This window comes from Rhinolophus sinicus, chromosome 3, assembly GCF_057876585.1.
Source record: "Rhinolophus sinicus isolate RSI-liver-muscle chromosome 3, RSI-T2T, whole genome shotgun sequence".
In the NCBI taxonomy this organism is placed as follows: domain Eukaryota; kingdom Metazoa; phylum Chordata; class Mammalia; order Chiroptera; family Rhinolophidae; genus Rhinolophus; species Rhinolophus sinicus.
This window is the reverse complement of record NC_142503.1, coordinates 122,616,993-122,630,260: the sequence shown is the minus strand read 5'-3', so window position 1 is coordinate 122,630,260 and position 13,268 is coordinate 122,616,993. Positions and strand designations below refer to the sequence as shown.

Genomic DNA, 13,268 nt, shown 5'->3' with positions numbered 1-13,268 from the left:
ATCACACAAGGCTTTGTGAGCTGGGATAAGGAGCTTGGAACTTATGCGAATTGTTAAGCAGGAGGGTAACATGGTCATTTTGTGTGCTTAAAGGTGACCGTGCCTGTTTCCTGCAGGAGCAGTGCTAGATCAGAACGGGCGTGGGGGAATCTACAGGGAGGTGTCTGACACTGTCTAGTACAGAGCCCAGCATATGGTAAACATCCCAAAAATAGACGACAGAATTAATGAGCCAACAACTTTTGAAGCTGGAAGTGGCAGTCACAAATTAGTCTTCAATGATTAGTCTGGCCATGTGTTTTAGACTATAGAGAATCTATGCTGGGAGAGTGTTAGTCATAGATCCTGAATATCTATCTTACCCACTAAAAAATATTCCACAGCTGACTATGCCTTCTGAAAATTTACAGTCAAGTTTTACAGGCTTTCCAGATTCCAAAACACAGTAACAGAATAGGAATCCTATTTATGCAGAAAGGATTAAATCGCTCTGTGTAAGCTGTTCCTCAAGTTTAATAAGAGTCTTTGTTTGTTTACCTTGTGTCTGGCCAAGTGTGTATTTTGTGTGTGCTCTGTGTGCGCACGTGTGTGTGTCTATGTGTGTGTGTGTAATATATGTGTTTAGAGATGCTGAAGACTGATGGCCAATCAAGAAAAACCCAAACTGAATTGCTAAGAGTTGGGAAGTGAGCCAGTTTGCAATCACTAAAGGAACTGCTTAAGCGGAGTTCCTTGTTGCCACTCTGGTAATGAGCATTCCTCAAAGGATGCTACTTTGCATAGTTTAGTTCTCTCTGATGCACAAGATGGCACTTCTGAAATCAGGCTGAATTGTTTTAAAAAGGAGTGTCAATAAAATTAAGCTCAACCATAAAAATAAATAGTGGACCTTATGTTGTACAAAAGTCTATCAGAAGTATATGGAGGTACTGTCTTTGAGAGATTTAGCTCTAAATCTAATGTTCACTGCATTTTTTTTTTTTTTCATTTTCTTTTTCTGGAGTCATACAAGGGGCAAAAGGGGTTAAAAATTCATCAATTCCTAGTAGGATTTTTTCCTCATAAGTAATAAAGAAGAGAAAGATATTCTCTTGGAGTAAAGTGAAGCTTTTCAAAAATACATATTATTTTAAAAAGCAATATGGAGAGATTACTTAGCATATAAATTCACATTCTCCTCCTTTACAAATGTCTTCATGGAACAATAAAACTCTAGACATAGTGATATCAATTTATTATTTCTAGTTCCTATGGAAACATGCATTCAACCTACTGAAGCCAATCAATATGGGCACAAGTGCAAGGCAAATATACTTAGGGAGAAATCAGATAATTTATATCTTTAGTAAAGTGAGCTCTGAGATTTCAGACATAATGGCCAAAAGGACACACAAATCACTGCAGGATGTCTTCTGAAGTTACTAGCCACTAGTACCATTACAAAAACAATCCTACATTTTAGAATCCCCCGTTTGGAATTTGCCATGTACAAGTAAACATTATGCATTTTAGAAAGATGAAGGCAGAAAAAAAGACTAGAACAAACAGGAAGGAAGGAGAGAGGGAAGGAAGGAAGGAAGCAAGGAAGGAAAGAAGGAAGGGTGATTGATTTACATATAATGAGCTTTGCCTTGTTCAATAAATCTCAGTATTTTAAAATGAACAGCAATCTCCTAAATAAGGTCATGTAAATAAAAGCACACACAATACTTTTTTAAAAAGTTGTCAGTTATGCAGAACTTGTGACCTCAAGAGAGAATTAGATAAAAGTATAAATATGTAAAAATCAATCAGCAAATATTTGTTGGGACTCTAGTATATGCTAAGCACTATGCTAAGGTCTGTAAGGGGAAAAATTGAATTTTAATTTATTTTAACAAGAATTTATTGTGCATTTCTGTTGTGCCATTTACTAAAATAATCATCAGGGGACATTATATCGATAAGATACCAGTGTAGCAAAACATAAATTGTTTGTAATATAACTCATGGGCAACACATGCTACTGAACTGGCATTACAAGATGAGAATAAAAAGTGAATAGCACATACATGTGTGCTAAGCGTTTTCAGAAGAGAGAGATCATTTAGGCGTAGTTGGTAAGAGAAGTTTTCACAAAGGAGATGGAAATTGACTTGGGTTTGAATAATGGATGGATAGAGAGAAATGGAAAAGTGAATGCAATTGACAAAGGTGAAAGGGCAGGAATTGACAAGGCCAGTTTGGGCCCTGATAAGACCTGAGAGTTTAATTTTGAGAGGAGAGGAAATAATTATGAAGAAGTAAGCTGGGGCCAGAAAGGAAAATGCCCCTTAATGGGTAAGAGGTTTCACTTTGGAGTGATGGAAATGCATTGGAATTAGAGAGAAGTGGTGGCTACACAACACTGTAAGTGTTATGTTATGTGAATTTGACCTCAATAAATTTTTTAATAATGATGATGATGATGATGAAAATTATCATTGTTGCTAATTACAAAATACTGGAAATATCTAAATATCCAACCACATAGAGACTGGATGTTAGAAATCCATATGATGATGTTGAAAAGCCCATATGATTAAAAAAAAATGTTTATTCTCTAAATATAATGTTACAGGAGAGTATTCAATGACATATCTATTTAAATAGGTTCATGATATATTGTGTAAAAAAGGAAATCCCCATTTTACCATATCAAATCTATAGTAAAAAGACTGGAATGATGTACCCCGAACGCTAACAGTGCCCACTCTGAGTGTTAGGATCATGAGTGATTTAAATTTTCTCCCTTTTCACAGCAAACACCTAAAATGGTATCTTTAAGATAATTTTTATTAAAAATGTGTTTTCATGTAAAGTACAGAATTTTATCACAGTAGACTGACTGCATATATGGAACTTAGCAAGATGATTCATGATCTTTTTCTAGATAGAGCCAGGCATGAAGTAAAAGATTTGCACACAATATGCTCCTTTTCAGTAGCAACTTATAACATTTGCTAGCATTGAAATGAGTTTTAGATGAACAGCTTACTCCACAGCACATGTAAATTTTCAATGATTTTCCTTTTTTAATCCCATGATATTTATTTTCAATTCAGCCCCACAGTGACAGCATGCAAACTAACCTATTGTTACATCATTTTTCTGTTTTAAAAATCCTACCAAATAACACTGACTTCCATGGAGTCCCTGGTCTTCCTCCTTTCCTTTGGCCTTCCATACTTGTTTTTGATTGAAGGTGTTGCCACAGAGAGGACTCTTCCTCTCACAATATCAAGTTCAATCATTGCTCACTTCCTCATTCTTAACAACTCTCCTTGAATATAATTAACTCATGTCACCACGATTATCAACTTCACGTTATTTTCATTTCTTCTCATTATTACCAAGGTGGGGCACAACAAAAGCAATCAGGAAAACCCTTAGTTGAGATTTCCTCCATATTTTACGAAACCATCAAACAAATGCCCAGATTATATTTCACAGTAAAATGAACAAAAGCACACCTCTTCAGCTGTAGCCCCTTTCCTCGTGCATTCATGGATGCCAAAATCAGAACCTACAGTTCGGGAGCTGCACACAGTTGCATCTTGTTTTGAGTTTTTGTTTGCAAACTGTCAGTGAGATCAGAATAAATTGCATGATATGCAGTCCAATATGTATATTCTTGAGCACATCTCAATGTATCCACCAAAAAATATTCATAGCTGCAGGTGTACAAAAAAAGGGCAGAATTATGGCTTGATTTGCCTTGATAAGCATGGCAATTTTCTGTACACTTTTCATAAAGTGCTAATCAATTTCAGCTCAAAATAGATTGAAACACCCAACAGATTGCTGCCATAGTCCACAAATGTTTGTCATTCGGAGGCTGTGGCAATAATGTGAATTCTGAGGAGGAAAACTGCAACTGAACTAGTCCTTGTAAAAATCCCTTTCTTCTGCCTTAGTAACCCCTGAAGAAATGCTAAGAATTATTTTGAAATCACTTAAGTTTGAAATTTCTATTTTTTTCTTGTTATAGCTAACTATTGCTTGTCTCATAGTAATATCTGTTGTAAGTATGGTTATAGATGGGTTATATTTAGAACTCAATGCAATGATGATATTTAAGAATCAGATATCACATCCATATTGTTTAATGTTCTTCTCAAACATAATTACAGATATCACATACAATTTGGAATTGAATTACCACAAACTTCTGCAATAATTACTCTTTGTCTATATATTTACCCGTTAAGTGTAATACAATGTTTTGAAAATGTTTTGTTAATATTCTAGTCCTTCCATTAAGGTAATTTTACAAACACTTAGAGGTGCTAATATTCATATTAATGTACCTTTTCGAGTAGCAATGCTCCTGCCATATGAATCATTCATCTGCCTGGGATGCTTTGCCAAACACAAGTGCCAAAACTTTACTGAGTACTGTCATACTCCTACAAGGGAGCCTCTGCTCAAAAGTGAGCATATACTTTCCCTTCCGTTAAGTGTGAGAAACAATTGGTAATGACATTTCGATCTGGATATGGTATGCTCTCCATGGAAAGTAGTAAATTGAATAAGAATAGATAACATTTCAAATTTCACACCCTTCTTCAAAACTACGAAAGTGATAATATAATTTGGGGGGAATAAAAGCTACACAACTTGGCTTTAGGAAAAAAGAGTACTTAAAAGTTGTAACTTTAAGGAACTTCTGTGATCACCATCTGCCAAAAAAATTATTGCCAAAATTAGAGGCAGTTGAGTGTAGTAGACATAGGATCTGCAGTCAGAAAGCCTGAATTTTTATGTTGATGCTGCCATTAACAGGTGACCTTGAACAGTGATTTGTCCTTGCTATGTCTCATCTATAAAAGAGGGGATTAGGAGAGCAAATAACTCAGGCTTACGCACCATAATGCAAAATTCTGAGGATTCAGTGAGATAATACATGCAAAGATCTTAGCAAAGTATGTTCCAGTCTCAATAAATGTTAGCTAATCTTATTACCATCATCACCATCATCACCGTCACCATCATCATCACTTGAAAGAGCCATTTCTACACCCAGTCTGAGTATGATGGTAAGTGTTCTTACCTGCTTTACAGGATTGTCTGCCAAGTGTTTGTTTCTAGGTCTGGGTTCTCCTGTGTGACATATATTAACCTATCTTCCAAAAGGGAAGATAACATATTTGGAAATCAAGTCAGCTCTGCATGAGATGGTAAACCTTTTGGCCCAATGTACCATCTACTAATCCTGTTAAAATAAGAATAAAAAGGACATGTGAAAGATATCAAACATTTAGAAAGCGTGTTCTTGACTCTCCTGCACTAAAGGAATATTGTCATCTTTTGCTTATTCCAGACCTAATATAGTTGTAGTTGTGTTCATTGAGGAGCTGTTCCCGTGATGCTATTCTTCTCACTCGTTAATCTATTCTCTGGAACTTAGCTAGATAGTCAGTCACCTCTACTTAGCCATTAGATTTTCAGGAGCAACTAAGGAAAAGCTTACACATTCTGACCTTAAAAATTAAATTTGATGTTGTTTCAGGATAGGAAAGTCATTGTATTCACCAAACAAAAAAACAAAACATACCATTCGGGAGAAACTTACTAATGTACTAATAATGTAATTACCAAAAAAAAGGTTTCAAATCTTCAATAATTACTACAGTCAAGAGGAAAACAGCTGATTGCTTTGACTCAAAAACCATTTATAATCTCCACACCAATTATCTTCGTTTTCTTTCTTCCCCTTTGAAATATTTTTATTTGGTAGTTGCTATAGAGCAAATCAATGTACAAAAACAATCAAAATAGAAACATATTTAATTTGGGCCATTAGAAAAGATGTACATATTTAGATGTTGTTTTCCTGAGATCATATAGAGACACTGGCCAGTTTTCCCTTGACATTCTATTAGTTTTTATGCATTTGTGTTTTTCTTCCAAATGCCAAAATATCAGCACAACTTCATGAGATAAATTATCACCCCATTCATTTTCCAAAAGATAATTTAAATACAAGTTATAGATGAAGGTTGCAAACACTGCTTTCCAAGGAAATTTCATGTTGCTCACAGAACCACTTTTCTCTTATAATTAGATGCATGTCCTTAAGGGCAAGCTTTCAGAACTTTAGCTAGAGACTAAGCTAAAATCCAATTTTACAAGAGGTTACTGATTCAGAAAAACAGTATTCATTGTTATATTGCATATTTTGCAGACCAAACAAGATCATGGCACGTACAAAAGTGCTTTGTATATAATAGTCAACATGCATTTGTGAATTGATTTGAGTTAATGTCCTTCATATGCAAAGAATGTTTCAAATATTTGTTTTAAAAAGTACCTGAACATATCATACAATGTGGCTGTTAGCCATTTTTTATCAGTAATTTACACAAGTAGGGAAGCACCATTGCAGAAATGTGTAAGAAAAACTATAGTAAAGAGAAAGAACAAAGTAGATATTATGTTCATATGAAATAATTTCATGTTATTCTTATCTTTACAAAATGTAATATTGTTTTTATTATATATTTTATTAATATGGACACATATGTGAGTGTGTATATATATATACACACATGCATACATACATACCAGATAACGTGATCAAATTTGTTGTCACTCATGGTGCATGTGTGCAAAAGAGTTTGAAAACTAACTTAATAAGTATATTAAGTCGTTACAGCTGTCAAGATTTTACCCTGAGAGATGCAATGCATTTATCTTATGCAAACATGTGAACTTTCCAAGCCTCAGTTTTTATATCTATAAAATGGAGATAATGCCTCACAGATCATGTTTTTGTTTGTGGGTGGAGGAAGTCATCTATAAAACAGAAAATAAATATTTACAATAATGTGGAGAAACTAGAAACCTGATACATTGCTGGCGTGAATGTAAAATGTTCCAGCCACTGTGGACGGCAGTTTGGCAGTTCCTCAGAAAGTTAAACACAGATTTATCATATGACCCAACAATTCCATTCTTAGGTAAATACTCCAAAGAATGGAAAACAAATACTCATATACCCATGTTCATAGCAGTATTCTTCACAATAGCCAAAACTTAGAAACAACCTAAGTGTTCATAGATGAATATATAAACATATTGTGGTATACACATATAATGGAGTATTAGTCAACCATAAAAAGGAATAAAGTTCTGATACACGCTCCAACATGGATGAGCCTGTAAAACTTTATGCTAGGTAAAAAAAACCAGACACAAAAGGGCAAATATTGTATGATCCTACTTATATGAAATATCTAGAACAGGCAAGTTCAGAGAGAGAGAAAGAAGAGTAGAGGTTACCAGAGGTTAGAGGGAGGAGGGAATGGCGAGTTTACTGCTTAATGGGTAGAGAGTTTCTGTTTGGGGTGATGAGAAAGTTCTGGAACTAGATAATGGTGTTGGTTGTATAACATCATGAATATACTTAATGCCACTAAATTATACACTTATGATTATAGGGGTAACTCCGTTATGTGTATTTTGCCACACAAAAATTTTTAAGAAAGATAAAATTATATAATTATATCCTCTCCAGTATAACTCTCACTGCTCTACTCTCCTTTTCATAGTAAAAATAGGAAGGAAAATTCACTCATAGCCTCCATTGCTGATCTAACTCAGCACCCCACTTCAGCCTGGCGGACCCCGCAGCGCTCCTGAAATGCTGGCTACCAAGCACACCACCCAGTACCTTGCTGCCAGTTCCTTCCCTGATATGCCCGCGGTTACTACTTCATTCCAAAAGCACCGTTTCCTTAGTTTCTTGACATGACAACATTGTCCTCCTCCCTCTCTGACCCACTCCTGCTCAATTTTGTTTTGTTTGTTGTTTGCTTTGCTTTGGGGGTTTGTTTCCTTGTTTTTTGTTGGTTTGGTTAGTAGGTGTGATTGTGGGATGCTCATCTGCTGTTAATTCTTTTTTTTTCCTTGGGTTCCATATTTTGGACCTCCTTTGGTCCCATTCCATGGACTCTCATTAGGCTTAGCCATTCCCTCCCAACCAGTGAAAATGAATGTGTTTTCCCAAACCTCCCCTTCCTTTTCTGTCCTTACCTTGGTGAACTGCTTCACGATTCACTTATCAGTCCAAACCACAAAGTCATCCTTTCCTTTTTCCTCCCCCACGAACACATACATACATGCATACACAAAAACTCACACTCAACACAGTAGTCCCACTTATCCACGGTTTCACTTTCTGCAGTGTCAGTTACCTCAGGTCTGAAAATATTAAATGGAAAATTCCAGAAATAAAGAATCCATAAGTTTAAGGAGCGAGTCATTCCGAGTAGCATGACGAAATTCCACGAGTCCCGCTACCTGGGGTGTGAATCATCCCTTTGTCCAGCGTGTCCACACTACACACACTCCCCACCTGGCGGTCACTTAGGCTTCTCGGTTATCAGATCAAGTGTTGCAGTATTACAGTGCTTATGTTCAAGTAACCCTTATTTTACTTAACAAGGTCTCATTCGCCTCACTTCATCTTCTCACAGAGGCACTTTATCATCTGATGTCATCACAAGAAGGGTGAGCACAATACAATATTTTGAGAGAAACCACATTCATATAACTTTTATTACAGTATATTGTTATAACTATTCTATTTTACTATTAGTTGTTATTAATCTCCTACTGTACCTAATCTATAAATTAAACTTTATCATAGATATCTACGTATAGGAAAAAACATAATATATTCAAAGTTTGGTACTATCTACAGTTTCAGGCATCCACTGGGGGCGGGTCTTGGAACATATTCCCCCATGGCTAAGGGGGGACTGCTATATTCTTAAATCTTGTTAAGTCTAGCTTTTTAATAGCTCTGAAATTAATTTGCTTCTATCCCCACAACCAATGTCAGTTATTGCCCCCACTGCACTGCTGCCTTATTGTGTGATGGTCCTGTCTCTTGTTCCATTCAAAGCTCTTCTCTTCAATGCAGCCACTTTCAAATTTCTAAAGCATGTATCTCTCCATACTCTTCTCCTCTACAGAAATCTTGCATGTTCCACACTGCCACCAGAATCTGTTGCCACGCAGCAGCCTACCCATCTGTCTCCTCGTACCTGCCCTTAAAGAAAGGAGAGTCTGTAAGACGGATCCTTTCAGGGACTTTGCTTCACCTTTGTGCTTATACCTTATGTCTCTCTGTTTGGCCCCAAAGGATGGCTGGTTAGTCAATGACGGGTAAGATGCCCCACGGTGGGAATGACCTAAGCCAGACACAGACCATATAGAGAACTTGCAGGGTCGACAGAGGTGGGCACAGCCTCCCATCTTCCCCCAGCCAAGGAGAGCCTCTGCCTCTGTGGCTACTACATTCCTTCCCACAACCTGCAGGGGAAATTACTGAATGATGTGCTATCCGTCTATTCATATGCATAAAGGTTTCGTCCCTTGGGGAGGTATATACATCCTGAGACTGACAGTTCCGCTGCCTACAGGCAAGGGTGATTTGTTTGAATCAGTTTCCTAGTGTAATGTGTGAGATTCACAGATCTTGGGATTAACAAACTTTACTTCCTCACTTAACTAATAAAAGCTATGTGTTGGCTCGATTCCGAGCTCAGTCCTTGAGGCCCTGCTTGCACTCTATTCTTGGCTACAGTATTTCTTAACCCCGCACCACCCTCCTCACTTCCCACAACTTTTGTTGAGCTGGACGAGGCAAGAATCATGTTACAAGGTGGCATACTTTCACTATATAACCTCCTCTTAACAATGGTGTCTCTTTTCCCCACCCCCCAAACTCAATGTTCCAAGCCTAGTAAACCTCTCTCAGTTACTAAGTGATGCTCTCTGAGCTCTACAGGCAGACCATTACACTTGGACCTGGGAGAGTCAAAAAGAAACCATGGACTCTAAGACAACAGGCACAAAGGACTATCACAGGAAAACTGGATCAGAAGCTCACTCTACCTAGAGGCCTCTGCATTTATTGTTCCCTCCGTTTTTCTCCTCCAACCATTTCACCTAGTTAACTTCCATTCGTCATTGAACTAAGATATTGGTTCTTCCACAAAATCTTTCTTGAAGCCCTAAAACAGAAACCATGAACTCCTAAAATGTCCTACATTTTTTCATTACACTCTTTATTTTACCCTTTTCATAATATTTATGGTAGTTTACTGCAATTTTTATTTCTTACTCTCCTCTCACCCTATTCCAATTGACTTTAGACTCCTCGAGGGCTAGACTTAATATCATTATATATCTGAACCCAACTTAGTCTGACACAATAGTGAGCGGTCAATAAATATTTGAATAAATAAGTGTTTCTGGGTTACAAATCAATAACCATTAAAGAAAAAGATCTCAAATACATATTTGGACATGCTGATTTCAGTACTTTAGTTAGCTCTTAGTTTCTCTGTAAATAATAGTTTACTACATCTAATGTTTTCCACCAAAAATAAAGAAAATAGGACAATTTAGGGACAAGTGACTTTCCACTGAACCTTAAGTATTGTTTTCTTATATATGTGCATTTGATCAGTAATCATGTATTATATCAAAACCCTGTTAAAGTCCCAAGGTATTTATTCTATAGAAACAATTATGGCTAAAAAGAAATAAGCTCCAGCCTAAAAATTGTACTTTCTCTCAAGTATCTTTCCTATTTTTTTTTATTGTAGTAAATACACATAATATAGAATTTACCATCTTAACCATTTTTACCTGTACTGTTCAATAGGGTTAAGTATATTTACACTGTTGTGCATGCAATATCCAGAACTCTTTCATCGTATAAAACTGAAACCCTGTAACCATTAAACAACAAATCCCCATTTCTCTCTCTCCCCAGCCTTTGGCAGCTAGCATTCTACTTTCTGTTTCTATGAATTTGACAACTCTGGGTACTTCATATTAAGTGGAATCACCGTATTTGTCTTTTTGTGACTGGCTTATTTAAACTTAGCATAATGTTTTCATGGTTCATCCATGTTGCAGAATGCGTTAGAATTTCCTTCCTCTTTAAGGTTGAATATGTCATTGTATGTATAGATCACATTTTGTTTCTCCATTCATCTGTCAATGGACACATGGGTTGCTTCCACCTCTTGGTTACTGTGAATAACTCTACTATGAACATGGTCTCCAGTTTCCTTTAATAACAGAAAATAAACAATATCACAACCATTAAAAATAAAGAAGTAAAAGTTTACAGAAAAAAGTATTTAACCATGTGCATATTTATTGCTTTTTCCTATAGATATTATTTTTAGATGAAATTTTATCTTTGTGACTCACACTTTCACTAACAGACATATGTTTAACACAATCCAAACACCATGTCTGTTCTAAAAATGAATATTCATTCACTTTAATGACAAAGTAGCTCTTTTTAGCTACATTTAGAAGGAATTTACTTTGGGAAAACACTTGTTTTTGGTTTTATTTTTTTTATTTCTGGGCATATTTGATTGACATGTCATAAAATATTTATCTCATGCATGAACATGTAAATGACTACTAGCCTTTTGGGGCTGCATCTAAAATTTGCCACTGAAATTTGCACAGTCCAAAGACCCCAAAGCTGGGAATAAAGATAAGCAAAAATGAATTAATTGAGAACACAATTCACAATTATGAAACTTTTGCAATCTGTCTTCACTCGCCGCTCTCAGATGCATCATTGTCAGCATCTGACCCCGTTAGGTGGCTGATAAGAGGATTTTGAAGGCCAGCAGATTTTATTTTTAACCTCTCCATATGGTTGACCTTCTAGTTTCAATGTGAGCATCATCTGCAGAGATGATCATCAAAATGGCAACTCCTTCCCTAAAATGTTTTGGGTAATTTGGTCAACTCAAGAGTGATGCTCAGTTAAAAAACAATTATGTACTGTGTGATCTTCTTTTCACTTAAAGTTTGTACATAAATACATTTTAAAAGGTCTGCAGGGCTACAGACAAAAATGTCAAGAGTAATTTACTGACATTAGGATTAGAAGAATTTTTTCAAACTGTATGCAATGTTCTGCTTGCATAATTTAGAATAAAAGTTTAAAAGTAACTTTTGCTGCTAAGATTTTCAGCCAGCTAACTTTTTAATGTAAAACATATATGATGAATAACATCTCAAATTAAAACTGAACTAAAACGCAGAAAGTTAATAAGACTTCATAAAAAATATACAAATGTACATTTATATATTAATATTTCAACTTTAATATCAGCAATACCAATGATCACTTAATACAACACAAATTATTACATTTTTCAAAATTAAAAGAGATACAAATTAGTTTATGGTCTACCATTTTATACCCTCATGACCTTAAAGACAAAGACAGCAAAAATGATTTTCCATACATGAAAATTTTACATGAAAGAATAATACAAAATTATTCTTCCACCCATTCATTCAACAAACATTCAGTAGATGTCCATTCTGTTCCAAAGACATTCAAGGGTACATCTAATAAAACAGGAGAGAAAGGCAGTCCCAACACATGAAGGAGCTCAGTCAGCTGTGCACTGAGTGGAGGGGAGGGAGGCTGCGGGTGATGAATGGAATCAGCATAGAATTCTTCCCTGAGAACTCAAAGAAAGGCATCCCAAGACCAACAAGTTAAGTCTTGAGAGTGAACAAAAATTCACCTGGGGTTGAGCCCTGGGTTTGCGTAGGTAAAGTGACAAGTCTCTGGGCAGAAGGAACAAGTAGGGGGCAGGCACAGAGGCCAGCAAAAACTGTTTAAAACATTTTTCTTTGTAGGCTCTATTCCTCATTCTGAGAAAATAAAATGTATAGTTTTTGTTTGTTTGTTTTTTGAGATGAGCTTTCAATGGACACTATTATTCAAAAAGGCAAAACAGTAGAACTCTTTTAACTCATTCGGAGGACCCCATATTTTTGGGACACATTTGGCTCTTCCTTCATATTCCTTTAGAAATTTCCATTTACTCAGGACTTAGGAACAACACCATAAACCAATTACAGGACCAAACGGTGACTTTAGATATTTATCCAAGGCAGATTGTAAAAATAATTATAACTGAAAAAAAATGCCTCATTTCCTGACAAAACGTGAATAAGAGTAGCGTGTAGCTAGGTTAAGGGGGGAATTCCCCATTCCCTAAGTAAAGGAATTTAAGTCAAAATATGCTTTTTTCTGATACAATGGTTGGAACGCATTTACAGAATACCTGAGCTATGAGAAAATATTCTCTGGTGTCCACACAGAGCCCCTTCCAACAACAGTGCAGTCTGGCCAGCGGGAACTTCAGGACAAGGAATGAAGCAAAGGGGGGAAGAGCCTT

At 36.1% G+C, this 13,268-nt stretch overlaps 1 protein-coding gene across 3 annotated transcripts in view; it reads right to left on the bottom strand.

The window, feature by feature from the left end:
• PRKD1 (protein kinase D1) overlaps nt 1-13,268 on the bottom strand; it is a 297,817-nt gene that overhangs the window by 247,704 nt on the left and 36,845 nt on the right. Inside the window, exon 1 of one of the 3 annotated variants that reach the window (XM_088796919.1) lies at nt 5,072-5,089. The exons of the other annotated variants lie outside the window; for them this stretch is intronic. The gene's annotated coding sequence lies outside the window, so the exon portion shown is untranslated. Of the gene's footprint in view, nt 1-5,071; nt 5,090-13,268 lie in introns of those variants that run through there. 3 annotated transcript variants of the gene reach the window in all.